This window comes from Leuciscus leuciscus (genome assembly GCF_965113295.1).
Source record: "Leuciscus leuciscus genome assembly, chromosome: 2".
Classification (NCBI taxonomy): domain Eukaryota; kingdom Metazoa; phylum Chordata; class Actinopteri; order Cypriniformes; family Leuciscidae; genus Leuciscus; species Leuciscus leuciscus.
Genome location: NC_138726.1, coordinates 59,688,107 through 59,708,651, shown reverse-complemented (window position 1 = coordinate 59,708,651; position 20,545 = coordinate 59,688,107). Strand labels below are relative to the sequence as shown.

At 45.5% G+C, this 20,545-nt stretch overlaps 1 protein-coding gene across 1 annotated transcript in view; it reads left to right on the top strand.

The window, feature by feature from the left end:
* The window catches only part of LOC309492936 (uncharacterized protein), a gene marked incomplete at its 3' end in the record, with an annotated part of 173,869 nt that overhangs the window by 120,932 nt on the left and 32,392 nt on the right, over nt 1-20,545 (top strand). The gene's annotated exons all lie outside the window — the stretch shown is intronic.

The following is a 20,545-nucleotide window of genomic DNA, read 5'->3' as shown; positions in this document are numbered from 1 at the left end:
TGGGATTTTGTCAATTTCTTTGACAGCGTCCTCACCTATCATTACCCTTACGATTTTTTTGCAGGCTGGCAAAATGAGTGATTCAGCAATGTTATGGGGCTTCTTTGATTTGGCGATTAGCTCTGCTACTAAGAAGCTTGCCTCCTGATCTTTATCAGACACACGCACACATGGCATCATTTGTTAGTTCTGTTTAACATTTTGTGCTTTTAGTCACTTGAAGTATTCTATGTCTTTGCTGGTTAAACCGTGGTGTTTCGTGTCTAAATGTCTCTTCAGCTTACTCAGTACCATTGCTGCATTTGTTAGCTTTTCCCTGCAGACGAGGCATTCAGGCGTGGGACAGCTATCATCTCCGATCCATGTAAAACCGTAAGCCAGGTAGCTTTCACAGTACTGTCTAATTTTTTTTTTTTGGGGTGGTGGTGGTCCCGGGTTGATGTCCGTCGGTGTTCTGGGCTGTGCCATTTCTGCTTTTCTTTTGTTTAAACTTATAAATGTATCCATATTTGCCCTGTCCTGTCAATCTGCGTGAAATATAAAATTGAGCGCGCACCATTACAAAGGGTGATTCCCTCCCGAGAACAGTCCAATTAGCGGTAAATAAACATTTCAACTTTAAATGTATGAAATATATCAGTGTTTTTTCACTTATTCTTTTTCGTTTGGACATGCATATGTTGGTGTTTTGATATGATTTTAAAATATGCTATAAAAGGTTATTATATGGTACGATAGTTATTTTAGGCTGTTTAAATTGGAAAATAAAGTTGAGATTCTACGGAACCCCTAGCCAGTTGTCACGGCACCCCACTTTGGGAACACTGATTTAGATTATTGTTATGTTTTTAGAGGAGACATCACTGCTGTGGCAGTGGAGAAAGTAGCCAGATAAACCAAGCTCCTGTGGGAGCAGAGGTGACATCACTAGTGCGGAAGTGGAGAAACTTACCTAGAGAAATTGAGCTCCTGCGGGAGCAGGGATATAACACTGCTGCGGCAGTGAAGGCAAGGTTAGTCAGAGAAACTGGACTCCTGTGAGAGCAGAAAGGACTGATGCGACAGTGGAGAGGGTTAATCAGAGGAACTGGGCTCCTGCTGGAGTGGTTGGGAAGACATTCCCAACAGTAGAATATTTTCACTATTTTAGTGGATATGGAGAGCTTGTAGGTTTGAGTGAGAGAACAAGCTGGAGCTGAAGAATTTAGCTGATAAGGATTCAGTGGTATGGGCATATGTGTTGCAGAGAAGAGGGAAAAAGATGATCTAACCTTGGCTAGAAATTTAGGAGGGGGAAGCTCCAGGGCCAATGTTGATTGTGGAGGCAGCCTCATGCTTGGGACGGCCACTGGGGCTTGGGTTGTAATGGGCAAAGAAAATGAAGAGGAAGATTGGTGTGGAAATAGGCCACCTGGGTTTGAGCCGCTAATGCAGGCTAGCTCCTGCCGCGGCTGTAAGTCTAGGACACAAAGAGATTGAGACTGATGACTGGATCTGAGCCACTAGCGGATGCGTCCTCATACTAGGGTCTGCTGACGGAGATGTAGGCTACTGGCAAGGAAAAAGGTTAGAGGCAGCAGGAGAAGGAAGTTTTATCTTGACCTGTGTCACTAGCGGAGACAGCCTTGCACTGGAGCTGCAGGCCACGGACAATGGGGAGAGTTAGAAAAGGCGTGATGAAATGTTTTTCAAAGCGATATAACATGGGCTTACATGATAAGAAGCCTAAAATGCTTTATAACCTGCGTATATTCAACTTTGACACATCAATTTGATACTGTAATTGTTGTTTGATGTTGGATGATCATCAAACAGCAAGTGCAGTCTGATTTAGATTATCGTTTGTTCCTTTACCTGTTCCTGATTTGGGGGGCACAAGCCCATTCCTTTAGTGAAATTCAAAGAGACTGAGCTTGCATTAAATTTGTGCGCCTTGAATTAATTTGATCATGTTTGACAATCACTAAAGGATCATTAAACGTTTACCCTGAAAACACCCTGCTTGTTTTCCTTTTCCATACTTTTCCAGACCTGGAAATTACTCAAATAAAAATTCCATACTTTCTAACTGCGTAGGGACCTTAACATTACAGATTTTTATCATTTCTCTGTCTATGGGTCTTGCATTATTTGCCAAATCAGATAAGGATGAAATGTAACGTTAAGACTGTGTTTATTTTAATGCATCAGTGAGAACGATTGCGTATATGAATTTGTCCTAGCAAAGCTGTGGGTTTAAATTACTTCAAATAGAATTACATATATGCTATAACTTTCAGTTTCTAAGCGATTTTGTTGATAAATAACAGGACAGCGTCAGAGGGCAGCATTGCCTGAGATGCGAGCTTGTGTAGCGGTGTGTTATCTGCGTTGTGTTAGGCTTCAAGTAATACTCGTGAACGCTGTAGTTCGTCTCTCAATTCTCTTTATTTGATCTGCAGTAACAGAACAGTATATGAGGACTTGTTCAGCACTTTAGAGCAGCGTGCGGCAGCAATGCACGACACACGCTATGATTTCTCATGCAGACTGGGCATAAACTTTTACAAAACACATTTTCAGAACATACAACAATAATTCATGTACCTGCAGTAACAGAACAGTATATGAGGACTTGTTCAGCACTTTAGAGCAGCGTGCGGCAGCAATGCACGACACACTGTAATTAATAAAGGATAAAATTAATATAGAAATAAAAATAATAAATAAAACATATGTGTGTCCACTACAGCGGGGGTTAAAGTCACGATTATACAAGTATTACATATAAAACAATCAGTTACAAGAAATACGGCCTTGTTTAATCAGCACATAAACTTGCGTGACCTACCGCTATGATTTCTCATGCAGACTGGGAAGAAATAAAGTGCGTCACCCCCAGATCAGCATGGCGGACGGAAAGGAAGACCCCAAAATGGTCATGACAAGTGGAATCACAAATTATTCTTAAAGCACACTTGCTACATTCCCCCCTGCTGACTTCCACTTGTACATGACAAAACAAAATAACACAATATGCTACCAAGTCACTCAAAACAAAACAGGTACATATAAGCACATAATAGAGGACCCTAAGAGAAACAAAATCATTTCATAGCACCAAGAGAAAATACTGTAAATCAAGTGACACACTAAACTCCAGTCATAAGACTATTCTTATCAGAATTAGTAATGTAAGAGGGTTGCAAAGCCTCGTAACACCCAAAGGAATAATATGCCTGTTACATATTACATACTTCTAGTGGTCATTTTAGTACAGCACTTTATACATTTCTATCTACTTTAGATTATTCGCAAATTCCCTTCTTTCAAGGTACTACATACACAGATACGTGAATTTTAATCACAGTATTTAATTATTCACATATATGATACCTCTATAAACAGGAGAGAAAGAAAAAAAAAAAGAAAAAAAATCTATAACCCAGACATAACCTTCTGGTGCATATTCTGGATCAGTCTAATGACTGGTTTAACCACTCTCCCACATCTGGTTTTGACAGTTAATGACCCGCCCTGAGTTGCAGGTACGCTGGAACACTCCAGTAAATGGTCAGTGGATACGGCAGTATCGACATCAGCCTCTGCCTGATTACTGCACCTATCAACATCAGGTTCACCTGTCAAAGATCTGCATGTCATTCGACCACTGAGGCTTGTAGAATTAGGTGCCGACAGGACAGTAGACCGTTCATCTGCAATCAACTGGACAGAATCAGACTCAGAACGAGCAACTTCGGAACCTGGGAGTTCCGATACCCACGCCACAGTTCTTTCTTCTGATTCATTGACAGGTAATCTCAACTCTGCATTTTCGCTCACAGACAGACTTGATCTGCTCGAGGCAACATTCATGGAAGAATCATCTTCTGACATTTCATTCTGAAGAGGTAGGAAGTTCACTGGCATGATGAGATTTCTATGAACAACTTTCTCAGTTCCCGTCTCACGATTTCTGATACGGAACGTGTGGACCTCATTGTTCATTTCTGTCACTATGTAGATGTGACTCTCCCATCTATCAGCGGTTTTCCTCTTGCCACGCTCACCCTTATTGGCCAGCAGCACTCTATCACCGATGTTCACTGGAGCACCTTTCTGCTTCTTGTTGTAGAGATTGGCTTGCCTCTGTTGTTGTTTTGAAGCTGAACATTGGGCCACTTTCATTGCTTGTGCAAGATCATCTCGGAAAGACTGCACATACTGGTTGTAATCAACCACCTGGTCATCAAGCAGCACAGAGTCAAACATCATATCGATTGGCAACCTAGGAGTTCTACCAAACATCAGCTGGAATGGCGGGAAATTGGTTGTCTCGTGTATTGTTGCATTATAGCAGAAAGTGAGAGACTTCAACATTTGAGGCCATCTGTGCTTTGCTTTAGGTGGTAAGGCACGGATCATGTTCCCCAATGTTCGATTGAACCTCTCGACACTCCCATTTGCCATTGGGTGGTATGGAGTCATATGTGATTTACGAACACCAGCAAGCTGAAGCATCTCAGAAATCAGGCTACTTTCAAAACTTGCTCCCTGATCTGAATGAATTCGTTCAGGAAAGCCGTAGATGCAGAAGAAATTGTCCCATAGCTGCTTCGCAACTACTTTCGCTGATTGATTAGGACAAAGGTAAGCCTGAGCCAGCTTAGTGAAATGGTCAGTCAAGACTAATACATCCAGAGACTTATTGGACGAGTCTTCAGCTGACCAAAAATCCACACAAACCAGCTCAAGTGGTCTTGATGTTTTGACACTTTCCAGTGGAGCTCTGGCCTCAGGCTCTGGTGACTTGCTGACAACACATCTTTTGCAGCATCTCACATACTCCTTTACATCTTTTTCCAACCCTTGCCAGTAGAACCGACATCTGGTTAGGTAGAGAGTTCTGTGTTGTCCCTGGTGTCCAGCTTCATCATGTACTCCCTTGAGGACGGCCTACGTTTGCGCTCCACAAAGAAAAGCACTCTGTTCAGGTGAGGATCAGCATGTTGTAAGTCCATCAGCTCCTGTTTTGACAGCAATGGATCATCTGACAACCGAGATGGAATGATTGACTCAAGTAGCTGTGGAAGCAGGTAAGCATATGGCTGAACATGATTTTCTTGTTGTCTACTGCTTTGCAGAATGGCCGAAATGTCTTCTTGAGAAATACCAGCCTGACTTGACAAAGCAGCATTGTTCATCTCAACATCTGAACAGGGCTTGTCTTGTGTTTGCCTCTCAAAGGGATGACATGACCAGCGAAACACATCTTGCACATTGTCTGTATTCACTGCACGAGACTCCTCCAAGAGAGCATCATAGGGAACTCTGGTAAGTCGGTGGAACACACTGGGTCGCACAAATGGTTCACGGCTGAGGGCATCAGCGACTACATTCTTTGGCCCAGGGATGTATTTGATGTCAAAATTATATGGTGCGAGCTTCGCGACCCATCTTTGCTCACAAGCATCCAACTTGGGTTTCGTAAGAATGTAGGTCAGCGGGTTGTTGTCTGTCCATATGGAGAACTGTTGACCCCTGAGCCAGTGACTAAATTTGTCACAGACTGCCCATTTCAGAGCAAAAAACTCTAGCCTGTGTGCTGGATACCTTGATTGGGCATAATTAAGTGACTTGCTAGCAAAGGCTATGGGACGAGCAACCTCCCCACCCGCCACCACTTGAGAAAGAACTGCACCAAGCCCATTACTGGACGCATCAATAGACAGCAAGAAAGGTTTGCTAAAATCTGGGTGCGCCAAAGTGACTCTTTCAAGTAAAGCCTGCTTCAGTGAGTTAAATGCATCTCGACACTCCTGGGTCCAGTCAGAAGAGGTAAGTTTTCTGCCTGCCATCACACGTTTCTGTCCTTTGGTGTGCCTTGGTTTCCTCATGCCCGATGTTAATGCAAAGAGGGGTCTACCAATGCGAGAACAGCCTTCGATATACTGCTGGTAGAAAACTACCATCCCCAAGAATGACCTTAGTTTTGTTTGTGATGGAATGTCGGTGCCATCTTCCATAAGATCCTGTTCTGTGATGTCTACAATAGCTTTGACCTTTTCAGGATCAGTAGTCACTCCTTCACTACTCACAATGTGGCCAAGAAATTTAACTGAAGGTTTCATGAAATGACACTTCTTCTGAGACAGCTTCAGATTGTGAGTTTTAAGTCTGTGGAATACCATCTCTAGTCGTTCCAAAGCAAGCTGTTCATCAGGAGCAAAAACGAGGATGTCATCAAGATAGCACAACATGCTCATGAAGTTCTGATCACCAAATATGCTCATCATCATCCTCATGAATGTCGCAGGACTATTACATAGGCCCTGCGGAAGCCTGTTATATTCGTAAAGACCAAATGGAGTAGTAAATGCTGTGAATTTTCTGTCGCTCTCATGCACTTCTACGTTATAATAGCCTGATGTTAAGTCCATTGTGGAAAAGAATGCATTACCACCGAGAGCCGCAAGTGCATCTGCTTGATGCGGAAGAGGATGTGCATCTTTGACGGTGCGCGCATTCAGCCAGCGAAAGTCCGTGCACAGTCTCAGATCACCATTCCTCTTCCAGACTAACACCAAGGGCGATGCATAATCACTTGTTGACTTTCTGATTATGTCACGCTCCTCCATGTCGTTCAATGCCTCTCGTAACTTCTCATAGTGAGATGGTGACAACCTTCTATAAGGGAGCCTGAAAGGTTTAGTATCACTTAGACAGATTTTGTGAACAAAGCCTTTGGCCCTACCACAGTCTAGCCCATGACGTGAAAATACCGACTCGTACTTGATCAATAGTTCAGGCAACCTCGTTCTCCAGTAAGGCGACAAACAATTTGAGCTTATGTCAACGTCGTGGAGTCCCAGGCTAGACAGCGTTGAGCCAGCGAGCCCATGTGGCGCACAGTGTTGACTCCCTGTCTCACATTTCACAGTACTGCATTTTATTTGGCTGTCAGTCTCTAATCCATTACACTCCAAATTTTTCATCAGTTGATCAGACATGCAAAGATAGTCGACATCAAAGTCCTCAAGAGCCATACAGGTGTACACATCAGCCAACTTGCAGTTGCGTTTCAGACAGACAGGTTTGTCCGATGGGTTAATAACTTTGACTGGCGTACTACCATCCCCCCATAAGGACACAACTATCCTGCCCACCAGCACATTTCTCGGTGCAGTGCGCGCTGTGCTGGGCTCCACAACAATTGTACTGCCTGCTGATAGGGTTTTGTCACTAATTAATTTTCCCCACACTATATGTTCTTTCATGGGCTCAAGAGTGACAGCATGTTTCAGCTTTACAGTTCCTACTTTATTAGGTGGCTCTGCCCCTTTCCATGACTCAACATTGCTCAAAAGTTGAATCAAAGCTTTTGTATCAGAGTCCTTGCTCTGTGATTCAAATACCCTCCCCCAGAAATCACTAGAGATTTTCATGTCGTGAATGATATGTTTTATGACATTACTCCCCAAAATTAAGTCAGCATTCTGCCCCTCAACAATTAAAGCAGGTACAGAAAAGGAGCAGTCGAACACTTTCATCTGTACATCACACACTCCCAGTGGGCTCGTTTTCTGACCACCACAGCCAATCAGTGTGAGTATTGTTGGAGATATGTCATCTGGGGTAAGTACTTTTGCTTCTATGAGTTTGGACAGAGCTTGAGTACTAACTGTACAGGCCATAGACCCACTGTCAAGCATGGCTCGAAGCAAAATAACATCCTGTATTAAAACATCAGTAAAGAACAGATCATCATTTGTGTTAAGTCTCTGAACATTTTGAAAAATCACTTTTGTCTTGTCGTCAACAGTACTGCAAAACGTACTCGGTTACTAACGTAACCTCGGTTCTCTCTAGAGAGAGGAACGAGTACTGCGTAGAATACGCTAGGGGAAAATCCTTTTCCACGAGAATACTGAAGCCAAAAAATTATCCTTAATTTTGTATTAATGTAAAACGCGTTGCGGCAGCATACAAACATAGGCGAGGCAGCTTGCGCGCCTATTGGCTGGTCTGCTGGCAACTGCTTAAGCCTATCGAGCGAGACCTAGAGTGACGTCTGACCCAATGAGGGCGCTTCGCGCCCTCTGCGTCACGTCCCGCCGAAACGGGCGTGGCTTAGGTCTATAAATACCGCTCGCAGGCTTTATATCTCTGGTTTTTCATAGTCGAAGCAACCAGAGCGCGTGCATGCACGGCAGGATACGCAGTACTCGTTCCTCTCTCTAGAGAGAACCGAGGTTACGTTAGTAACCGAGTACGTTCTCTTACGAGAGATTCTCTCGTACTGCGTAGAATACGCTAGGGGAACCTACTGTAAAACGCCGTGCGTGCTGGGATCTGATACTATAGACTCAAGGGCGACAGCCCGGAGTTCATACAGTACACAATCACCCAGGGGACTCACAGGGAATCCTGGAAGAGGAGGGGTTTAGCCACTATCTTCCTTTATGGCAGCATAGAGCAAGGACTGCAATACTCAAATAGCTGCATAACTGACAGCGTCAGTTTATGAGATTTGGCCATACTAGACCGACAGTAGTCTGGCCTGTAGTGCGGGAACCTCTAGGTTGTAAAACCTTATAAATGTAGACGGAGAGGCCCAGCCTGCCGCCATACAAATATCTCGCAAGGCAATCCCACTTGACCAGGCCCACGATGAAGCCATGCTTCTCGTGGAGTGCGCTTTGACACCCAGCGGGCACTGCATGCCCTTGGTTGTGTAAGCTAGCGCTATTGCGTCCACTACCCATCTGGATAGGGTCTGTTTCGAAGCGGCTAGTCCCTTAGAACGCCCGCTGAACGAAACAAAGAGCTGCTCCGTCTGTCAGAAAACAGACGAGCAAGACACATAAGCTCTTAACGCCCTGACTGGACAAAGGGAGCTTTCGTCCATATTTCCTTCAGTGACCGGCAGAGCAGACAGGGAGATGACCTGTGCTCTGAACGGTGTATTGAGGGATTTAGAAACATAACCGTGCTTAGGTTTGAGTATAACTCTAGAGTCATTCGGCCCAAATTCCATGCACGTCGCGCTTACTGAGAGCGCGTGTAAGTCCCCTATGCGCTTCACTGAAGCGAGAGCCAGAAGAAACGCCGTCTTGAAAGACAGGTGTTTAAGATCAATCTTCTGCAAGGGCTCGAATGGATGACCTTTCATGGCTTCCAGTACCGTAGAAAGGTCCCATATAGGGACTGTGGGAGGTCTGGGAGGATTCAGTCTCTTAGCTCCTCTAAGGAAGCGAATGACTAAATCGTTCCTTCCAATAGACTGGCCAAGCGTGGTCGAAGAGAACACTGCTATGGCTGCTACATAGACTTTGAGCGTGGAAGGGGACCTGCCCTTATCCAACAGCTCCTGTAGGAAGGAGAGAACCTCCGTCACACCGCAATGCAGGGGTGACACACCACGAGCTGTGCACCAGCTAGAGAACACTGACCATTTTGAGGCATAGAGACGTCGCGTAGACGGAGCTCTGGCCTGTGTGATAGTGTTTAACACTCCCTGTGGGAGGTCAGCGGGTACCCGTTTATGGCCCACACATGGAGGGACCACAGCTCTTGGGTGAGGATGCCAGATCGAGCCATTGGCTTGAGAGAGGAGATCCCTCCTCAGAGGCACTGGCCACGGGGCGGTGCTCGCTAACTGCATCACAATTGGGAACCAAGGTTGGCTCATCCAAAGTGGGGCTACAAGCAGCACTGAGCATCCTTCTTCCCTGACCCGTTCTACCACCTGAGTCAGGAGGGAGACGGGGGGAAAAGCGTAGAGAGGACGGCGAGGCTAGTCGTGGGTCAGCGCGTCCTTGCTCTTCGAGAAAAATTCTGGACAGTGAGCGTTTTCTAGAGACGCGAACAGGTCTACTTCCGCTCTGCCGAATTTCTTCCACAGCAGCTGGACTGTCTGTGGGTGCAAAGACCATTCCCCTGTCGGAACCTGGTTCCTAGACAGTCTGTCTGGTCCTATATTTAGGAGCCCTTGCACGTGCGCTGCTCTCAGCGAGAGCAGGTTGCTGCGGGCCCATGTCAGGAGGCGCTTGGTTAGCCTGTACAGAGTCAGGGACCTGAGGCCGCCCTGGCGTGATTGGTACCAGTCTTTTGCCTCCCAAGGTTTCAAAGCTGCAATGCACGCTTGATTGACCTTGAAGCGAAGCCGACCGGAGGCCCACGCTGTGCGTGGTACTCTCTTTCTGAGCCAGAACTGCAGTGGGCGCATGCGCAGAAGGCCCAACTGGAGAACTGAAGATGCTGAGGCCATCAGACCTAGCATCCTTTGAAAATGTTTTGAGAGGGACTATCGCGCCGCAACAGAACGAGCCGGCTGCGCGCCGAATGTCCAGTGTGCGCTGAGATGACAGGCGTGCTGTCATTAGCAGCGAGTTCAGCTCTATTCCCAGAAAAGATATAATCTGACTGGGGAATAGCGAGCTCTTTTCCCAGTTCACTGCGAGACCGAGATCCTCGAGGTGATCGAGTAAAATGGTCCTGTGCTCTACGAGCTCCGAGTGAGATTGGGCTAGAATCAGCCAGTCGTCCAGATAGTTCAGCACTCGTATACCCCGTAGTCTGAGGGGTGCGAGCGCTGCGTCCATGCACTTCGTAAATGTACGGGGTGCCAGGGACAAGCCGAAAGGCAGGACTGTGTACTGATATGCCTGGCCCTCAAAGGCGAATCTCAAAAATTGCCTGTGACGTGACGCTATCTGTATTTGAAAATACGCGTCCTTTAGATCTATTGACACAAACCAGTCCCCTCGGCGGACATGTGCGAGGATTTTTCTGGTCGTGAGCATCCTGAACTGGCGCTTCAGAAGCGCTCTGTTCAGCTGCCGCAGATCTAGTATGGGTCTGAGACCCCCGTCTTTCTTGGGCACCAGGAAGTATCTGCTGTAAAGCCCCCCTTCGCTTTGAGATTGAGATAGGGGTTCTATAGCCCCTTTGCTCAACAGTTTCAGAATCTCGGCTCGAAGTAGATGAGCTACTTTCGATTCTACCGTGGTCTCGACGCGCGCCATGAAGCGGCGAGGGCGCCGGCGAAACTGCAGCGAATAGCCTTCTTTTATGATGTTCAGCACCCATCTCGAAACCCCGGGAAGCTTTTTCCCACGCAAGTGCGCGATTAGCTAGGGGCTGGATGCGAAGCACGCTCTGATCGGCTCGCGATACAGCGGCTTTTGTGTGCTGTGACATAAGCGTCGTGCTCATGACATCTGAGGCAGGGGGCGCGCTGATAACAGCGGGCAGAATGCCCGCGCTCGACTCCTCTGCAGTGTCTAACTGAGAGGGGGAGGGCTGGGCTAGTTTCATGTCTGTGTGTGGGCGTGGGCGCAGAGCAGCGGGCACATACACCACTTTTACAGCATTGCTCACGTGAGCAGAGCGTATGCATACTGGTCCTGTATTTACAGAGACCGTGAGACATGTGGGAAGTAGCGTTTGTGGGCACTGGGTAGTGGGCACGTTTGCTACGTTTAAAGCGCAATCGATCTGAGTCGATTTTATGTGCGCGAGCCCTGTGTGAAGGGCTGTGTTTGTGTGTAGGAATGGGCACTGAGTAGTGGGCATTTTTTCTACACATGAAAACACCGTCGGCCGTGGCCGGGACACCAGAAAATACACTCTTTAAGGGATTTATCTGGGTAGCCGTAAAATGGCTTTTTTGTGCAGGCAAGCGGGCAATGGAACCGGCTTGTTGGCTGCTAAATACGCTGGACCAGTCACATTTTTTGGAACTGGACGAGCGGCAAGGTTTGGGTGCAGGCGAGGGGGTTGTACAACGCACTCGTTGGCTGCAAAATACACATCTGCAGTCGCCTCTTCAGGGAACTGACAGAGCGAGCATTGACGGCATAATTTTATTTGCCGGTAGACCCGGGATCGAACACGGGTCTCTCGTGCGGAAATCTGTGAATCTGCCACTGGCCCACAGGGGAAGACACATAAGATTTCAGTCAGCGCGAGTATTATCAGAGAGCGTCAACATGCTGGCGTTTGTTTGCAGGCGTGCGTGTAACAACAGGCTCGCTCACTGCAATAAAGACATTTCCAGTCGCCTGAATTTCAGAGGGGAATGAGAAATGTGTGAGAAATTGAGATCGGCCCGGCCGCAGCGGGACTAAAACACTCTTTTCTCCTTACGCCAGTGACGCACGGGAACCATAGAAACGGTGTCTGGGTGCAGGCGAGCGGGTTGTACAACGCGCTCGTCGGCTGCAAAATGCACGTCTGCAGTCGCCTTCCAGGGAACTGACAGAACGAAGCATTGGCGGCATAATTTATCTGCCGTTATGGTGCGTTCACACCGAACGCGAATAGCGCGTCAGGCGCGAGTGATTTCAATGTTAAGTCAATGCAAAGACGCGTTTCGCGCGTAAAAAATTCCTGCGGCGCGAATGAGGCGTAGAGCGCGGCGCGGTAGACGCGAATACGCCTCATTCGCGCGTCAAGTTCGCGCGAATAGCGCGAATTGAGCGTCTAGCGCGTTATGCGCGAATGATTTTATTAGTGCTATTTGTGCATTCACGCGTTTGACGCGAATTCGCGTCTGCCGCCCGAGTTGAAAAATCTGAACTTCTGCGTCAATTCGCGTCGCGTTAACCAATCAGGAGCCTGCTTGCTGCTGTCACGTGGTGAAGTGACAGTTTATAATGTTATTTTATGTGTGGCCTCAATAAATTATTTTGTAATATGACTAAAATGCACAACAAAGCAAATCTTTCACATAAAAACTCGATTTCAATATATGAGAGATACTCATTTTGTATTGAATGCTATTTATTCCATATCTATTCTAGATTATATGAAACATTAATCTAATGTAAAGACAACAAACACAATTTAGTGTATAAAAACTTTTTTTTTTAAATCACAGGACAGGTTTCACTTTTGGAGGCTGGCTCCATTTATTATCAAAACAAAAATAAATGACAGATTAGGTGCGGGCGAGGGTGAACCTCGCGCCGGGCTGTACAGCGCGGGCTCGTCATGCAGCGACCACTCGAGGCCGAGGCCTTATACGGCCTACGCTGTCCTCGTCAGCGTCCTCACCGTTAGGTCCACCAAACCTACCTCCTGGAGCAAATTGTGAAACTCCTGAAACCCTCCGGAGGGTCTGGTGGACCCGAGTACAGCGACGATGTCCCCTACGCAGCTGTTTCTGCTCTCCAGAGCATATACGAGCGGTGACTCTCTCGATTAATGCTACTGCTAATGCTCGATAAACATCTAAAAAAGATGGCCGCTAACAGGTTTCGAAACTTTCGCCTCCGGATTTCGCCTCTGACGCGCGTAAATTTCATTTCAAACTTTTGATTTTACACGCGTCAATTTCGCTCTTGACGCTGTAACGGAGAGCAGATCACCAGTTGCATGGTGATTAAATCAAATTAATTAATTCAGTCTAAATCTACAAAACCCCTGTCTCGCTCTGACCCAAGCTATTCTCACATTCCAAAGAACTCTCATTTACGACACCTCTGCTGTTTTGAGATTGCTCTACGCAAGACGTGCAGCCCAAACGGCGCCGAAAAATGGTGTAAATCATTGACTATCTCTCACTCTACATGATCTCTTACGTCTAAACCAACAGAGACCGTCTGTTTATGGCCGGAGAGCCTGACGCTGACCAATGAGAGCGATCCCGAAAGCGCCCCCCCCCCCCCAGGGAGTCTCTCGGACACTGATTTACACATAGACACTAATTAACTCTTCACGACAATAAAACAGTGTTTTAGAGACCAGATACCCAAAACATGTGGTCTGTGCCTAATACATCAATCCAAGGACTCAAACGCACGTACACACATTTACACCCTCACCCTCCCCGGCTCGGAAAGCCAAAAGTTCAACGCATGGTGTGAACTCTGTTTGACACCACACACACACACACACACACACACACACACACACACAGAAACACACGCAGGCCCACCACGTGGGACTCAAATCCTTGTATGAAATATTTTAAATGTATTTTCTTGATGTGTGCCTGACCCCCTTTGTCCCAAATATTATGCCTATGTAGTTTGTTGGCTTGTAATCACCCTGTGGTGCCCACAATTACAAGAAATGATGTACCTCCTTGATTTTAGATATTAGAACTGTCATTTCGCGGTATTGCCGTGTTCCACAAACCACAACGATGCTGAATCTTTAACACAAAATATCAGAGAATGCATTGTTTTATTAAATACCAGTGTTAGTAAGTTATGGACGAATTCATCGTTTCAAAACCCCGCGGAAAGAAGGCGTATAGACCTCAAAACGTCAGGAGGTGGGCCCATACGTTGTTAAAGACGATTGGCCCACGTACGTGAGGGAGGCGTGAGTTTAGCCCTTTAAAATTGCGCGCCCCCTTTCCTCTCATTGCAGTCCGCCAGAGAGAAAGAAGACACGCCTCCTTCCCTCAAGGAAGCTCCGCTCGCTTTTTATTTTCCTTTTATTTCCAAGTCTTTTCTTAGAACTACTATAGTATAGTCTTCTGAAACCAACCCACAAAATCAACTTAAGGCTAAAGATAATCTTTGCTGAGTCTTCGCTCGCTTCAAGTCGCCACGGCAACCAGAACGCTGTGACCACGTGATCCCGGTGTCTTTACCCAACACAGACGAAAGCACCCAAGGAAGGCCGATCTTTCAAACAGAGTAACGTAGATCTTTTAAATTTGCAATCTGAAGGAAATGCTGTTTAAAGTGTCTAAATATTACTAAGAAACGTTGGGGTTTTGGTGGTGAATGACTAAAACTGTTTCTATCTCTCTCTCTAAATTCTCTTTCACACACACAAACATACACGTTCACGCACACACATACTCTCACCCACGTGTGCCGAGATAAACACACTGCCACGTGCTCACGGAGCTGTCGGCAAACCCATCTCTCCTTACAAAACGCTACCCTCTCAACATCTCACACGAACACCTAAAATCATTCTTATCTCCATTCTTCACTATTAGTTTCCTCTCTCTCTCTCTCTCTCAAACCTTTTTATTTTGTTGTATTTCTGTATTACGATCGTTATATTGCTTGTTTTGTTTATGCATTTTTACTCCTGCGTGATTTTAAATGATTGTGTAATCGCTAGCTTGTTTAAATAAACTTTGTTAAATCATTTGAATTAAGTTTGCCTGTTTTGTTTCAAATTCTGAGTCCCTGAGTAGTGCAGATCTTACCTTATAAGCTCTACGATTTCTTTTATTCTTAAAAGAAACCTAAAATTGTCTAAAACACGAAGATAATTATCTTCTTTGTGGCCACAAGAAAGTGTTATCTATCAGTGTTAAAGACGCCCGATTTCTGTTCATGAATCATACATTCTGTCTGCTGGACGGCCAATCTGTGTGATAAATGAACAGTCTTCAACTTTTACCTCAAATTCCCCCAAATTGAGTAAATTCTACCCGTCTCTATCAGTGATTATTACAAGTAACTGTGTAATCGCTGATACAAGCCGAGGTTGTGACCTATTCCCTAATTTGAATAAATTAATTTATGGAAGCAACAGATGCATATTCACATTGATGAATATTACCGCTAATTTGAGCTAATTAATTCCCCAACACAAAGTCATTGTTGTTACAACGCGCGAATTAACACAAAGTGGTCAAGCGTATAACTAGACGCGGCAGGCGCGAATTTGACGCGCTATTCGCGTTTGGTGTGAACGCAGTATTAGACCGGGATTCGAACACCGGTCTCCCGTGTGACAAAACCTAGGATTCCACCACTGAGCCACAGGGGGGAAACACAAAGGCTTTCAGATGCACGAGCATATAAAAGAGCGTCAACATGTTTTCTTCGGCGTTTGCTTGTAGGCGTGCGTGTATTAAAAAACAGGCACGTTTGCTGCAGTATAGACATTTCCAGTCGCCTGATTAGGGAACTGAGACATGTGTGAGAAATGAGGTCAGTCCGGTCTCGACGGGACTGTAAACACTCTTCTCCTTTCGCCAGTGACGCACGGGAACCATAGAAACGGTGTCTGGATGCAGGCGAGCGGGTTGTACAACGCGCTCGTCGGCTGCAAAATGCACGTCTGCAGTCGCCTTCCAGGGAACTGACAGAACGAAGCATTGGCGGCATAATTTATCTGCCGTTAGACCGGGATTCGAACACCGGTCTCCCGTGTGAAAAAACCTTGGATTCCGCCACTGAGCCACAGGGGGGAAACACAAAGGCTTTTAGATGCACGAGCATATAAAAGAGCGTCAACATGTTTTCTTCGGCGTTTGCTTGCAGGCGTGCGTGTATTAAAAACAGGCACGTTTGCTGCAGTATAGACATTTCCAGTCGCCTGATCAGGGAACTGAGACATGTGTGAGAAATGAGGTCAGTCCGGTCTCGACGGGACTGTAAACACTTTTCTCCTTTCGCCGGTGAGTGACGCGTGACGGTCCGCTCCAGACATCCCCTGTGAACGGCGCGGTTGCGCGGCTCGAACAGAGGGCGAGCAGGTATCATCCCCCAAGCAGGCAAGGCAAGCGGGCAAACCGGCGAGCTTTGCGGCTTGGAAGGGCGGAGGAGCAGTCTCGGAGAAGGATGCCAGTTGAGTCCTCAGAGTCACCATAGGCAGTACCTAGCTCGCAGTGAGGGCAGTCGCCGTCAGCGAGCGCGAGAACTGCGTGATCCTCAGGAAAGGGGCGTCTTGAAAAAGACGCCCGGCTCTTTTAGTGCAATGAGAGTGTGTGTCGCGGCGGCGAGCACACACAAGGCACAGTAGAAGAGAAAAGGATACAACGCCGGATAGCGCAGCAGGAAGGCGCGAAGCGCCCTCATTGGGTCTGACGTCACTCTAGGTCTCGCTCGATAGGCTTAAGCAGTTGCCAGCAGACCAGCCAATGTTGGTTTTTGTTTGTTTACACTACTTCGTACTTTATGTTGAGGTCTGTTCACTCTAGTCGGCTGCTGGTAAGAACTCTGGTCCAAAACTCGTTCCAACAGTCTGATCATGTGACTCAAAGACTGATCCTGACTACTGCGCTCGGTATCCTGAGTTGGAGCTACTGCTGCACTTTTCTCCATACCTTGAGCATACAAAGCATTGGTTGACTGGGCATGACACGCAATGTTACTCCCATGCACATTAGACTTGCGTTCTTTTAGCTTCTTCTCCCTCTGATACTCATCCAGTCTAATCTGCACATCAGCTGCATTCCATTCATCCAGTGGCTTACACTTAAATATCAGAGCCAGCTCTGGATCAGGGCAGTTCCGAATAAACATTACAGTGACCTCACGCAAGGGGTCATCAAGAGTTTTTCCTTGTCTTTTCAGTCCTTCCCCAGCAATGTCGATCGCATTATGCAGCCTAATCCAGTAATCGAATGGATTCTCATTTTTTAAAGGCAGAGTGGCGTAAAAATCTGCCAACGGCATGCATGAATATACAGTATCACTGCAGTGTTGTTTTAGCAGGTCAAAAATTGGCTTTGGACCATTACTGAGGTCAATCAGTGGGTTACTTCTCAGCCCTACTTTAACTACATCACGTGCCTTGCCCTTTAGCTTTGTCAGTACCTCTTCGGCTTGGTCTTTCAAGGGAACTGCATGTTTTCTCAAACATATTTTTACGGTCTCCACCCACTCGTCAACACAAATTTTCTCTTCCCCATCACCTCTGAAAAACGGGGGCTCATTTACATCTTGCTTAACAACTAAGCTGACTTTTGACAAGTCACTTACATTAATAGTTGAATCACTTTGCCTGTTTTGGCCAAAACCCCCAGATTCAAGACAGGAAAGGATGTTCTGCCCAATGCTGCTACCTATTTGTTTTACTATGTCATTTATCAGAGTCACTGGTACAGTGGTTACATCAGAGAACTGTACAGAATCATCTGAAATGGCACAAGACTGAGACACAGTGGGCGTCGGCATATTAGCATGTCTTGTGTTAATAGGGGTTGATGAAAGTGGACTTATTTTATCAGCCCCACCTGTCTGATGGGCTTGCATGAACCTCAGTACACCTCTCCCTCTGCCCACATTCATCTGTCCATTAAAACCCTCCATATTAGTCTCTGACAATCAAATTAAAATGCTACTTCTGATTGTTTTCCTTTTTTTTTTTTTTTTTTTTTATTACCAAAAAAAAAAAAAAAATTACAATAGGCTATAGTAAACTTCAATCATCAAAATATTTCAGTCCCCTTTGACACTTCAAAAGTTTTCTGGAATCAGATCGTTCAGTTCACATCTCATATACCAAAGGCGAACCTCTCATCCACTCAGTCACGTGCAGCGCTCAGTCACGTTGCAGCGGCGCTCGTTCGCCCATCACCCCGGCAACTCCTTCACTCGCGTCTGTACCAGCCTGGTCCCACGAAAAGTGAAGCAACGATCACGGCACCAGTTGTAGCGGTGTGTTATCTGCGTTGTGTTAGGCTTCAAGTAATACTCGTGAACGCTGTAGTTCGTCTCTCAATTCTCTTTATTTGATCTGCAGTAACAGAACAGTATATGAGGACTTGTTCAGCACTTTAGAGCAGCGTGCGGCAGCAATGCACGACACACGCTATGATTTCTCATGCAGACTGGGCATAAACTTTTACAAAACATATTTTCAGAACATACAACAATAATTCATGTACCTGCAGTAACAGAACAGTATATGAGGACTTGTTCAGCACTTTAGAGCAGCGTGCGGCAGCAATGCACGACACACTGTAATTAATAAAGGATAAAATTAATATAGAAATAAAAATAATAAATAAAACATATGTGTGTCCACTACAGCGGGGGTTAAAGTCACGATTATACAAGTATTACATATAAAACAATCAGTTACAAGAAATACGGCCTTGTTTAATCAGCACATAAACTTGCTTGACCTACCGCTATGATTTCTCATGCAGACTGGGAAGAAATAAAGTGCGTCACCCCCAGATCAGCATGGCGGACGGAAAGGAAGACCCAAAAATGGTCATGACAAGTGGAATCACAAATTATTCTTAAAGCACACTTGCTACACTTGGTGCTCGACAGCCATTATAGTCCATTTCTCTATGGCAGGAATTATTAATTGGACCGGATCAGAGAAATACGCTGAAGTGTTTTCCGCCCGGTGGCGAGGGTAGGCCTTGGCGTCTCTGTGTGCTGGGACCCGTTTGTTAGGCCTGACGCCTGCGAGATAACACCAGAAGATTGTGGCAAAGAATCCTCGAGGACGAAAGATTCGGTAACACTTTATATTACGACCCGCAAACAACTGCGTAAGTAAACCGAAACTACGGTGTACGTTTCTGTAATTATAGTGTTACTTCCGTGTAGGTATAAGGGAACAATGTTAAGTTTTGGGTAATAAAGGGGTAACAAGCAGATATACAACCTGCAAAGAACTTCGTAAGTAAACCGAAATTACGGTGTATGTTTCTGTAATTATAGTGTACCTCCGTGTAGGTATAAGGGAACAACCCAGCTAACACAGTTACGTTGTGAAGACGTAACCAGACCGGACCATATTCGTCGTAGCGACGTGCCACATAACGTTCCAGTGACGTAACTTTGTGATTCCCATAATCGTCGTGGCGACGTTATAGTGGTACGTCGCAAGAAGGTGATGAGTACGTCTTTATGACCAAACTGGCACGTTGCGAGGACGTAACATCAAAGGACCATATTAGTAGTTGCGACGTGCCACATAACGTTCCAGCAACGTAACTTTGTGATTCCTGTATTCGTCGTGGCGACGTTATAGTGGCACGTCGCTGGAACGTGGCAGGTACTTCCTAACGACCAAAATACCAGTCCGCATTTATTTTAAATATACTTCTCACCTTTAGTCCTGGGAATGAAGATGTGCTTGATCCATAACATTGAAATCCACATAGAACTGATAAACTCAAACATTTCATTCTCTGCTGTAAAACCTTATACATTCTAATAGGGAATTGTGTATTGTTTTCTGTTAATACGTTTAGGGATCAATACATATATGTAATCATAATTAGAATGATTTCTGAAGGATCATGTGACACTGAAGACTGGAGTAATGATGCTAAAAATTCAGCTTTGATCACAGGAATAAATTGCATTTTACAATATTCACATATGTTATTTTAAATGGTAATATTATTTCACAATATTATTGTTTTACTGTATTTTTAATCAAATAAATGAGTCAGTAATATAGGTAAAAATATGGTGGGGGAAAATGGATATTAAGTTATTTAATAACTTAGGCCTAAGCTTCCTCAGTTCACCCTGTGTTTCCCACTTCTCTGTCAGCAACTTCCTTAAGAAATGTTGAAATCGTAGAGCTTCCCCTCTGTTGTAGAGGGGTTATTTTGTCGCTGCTAAAATAACATAACATGTATCAATATTTCTTTACCGTGAAAGATCAAAACGCATCTAAACTAGTTTCAGACAATTTTAGCTCAGTGTAAGTGACGTCATCGATTAACAGCACATAGCTGCTACATTTGTTATATCAGTTTGTTAAATAAATTAGTCAACTTCCAATCACACATTCAACTGCACATCATAACCTCTTATCTACACAAAGATGTGATTATAAGCCCAAACTTTTGTAAATAAGAGCTTAGGTTAGCCTCTCTTCT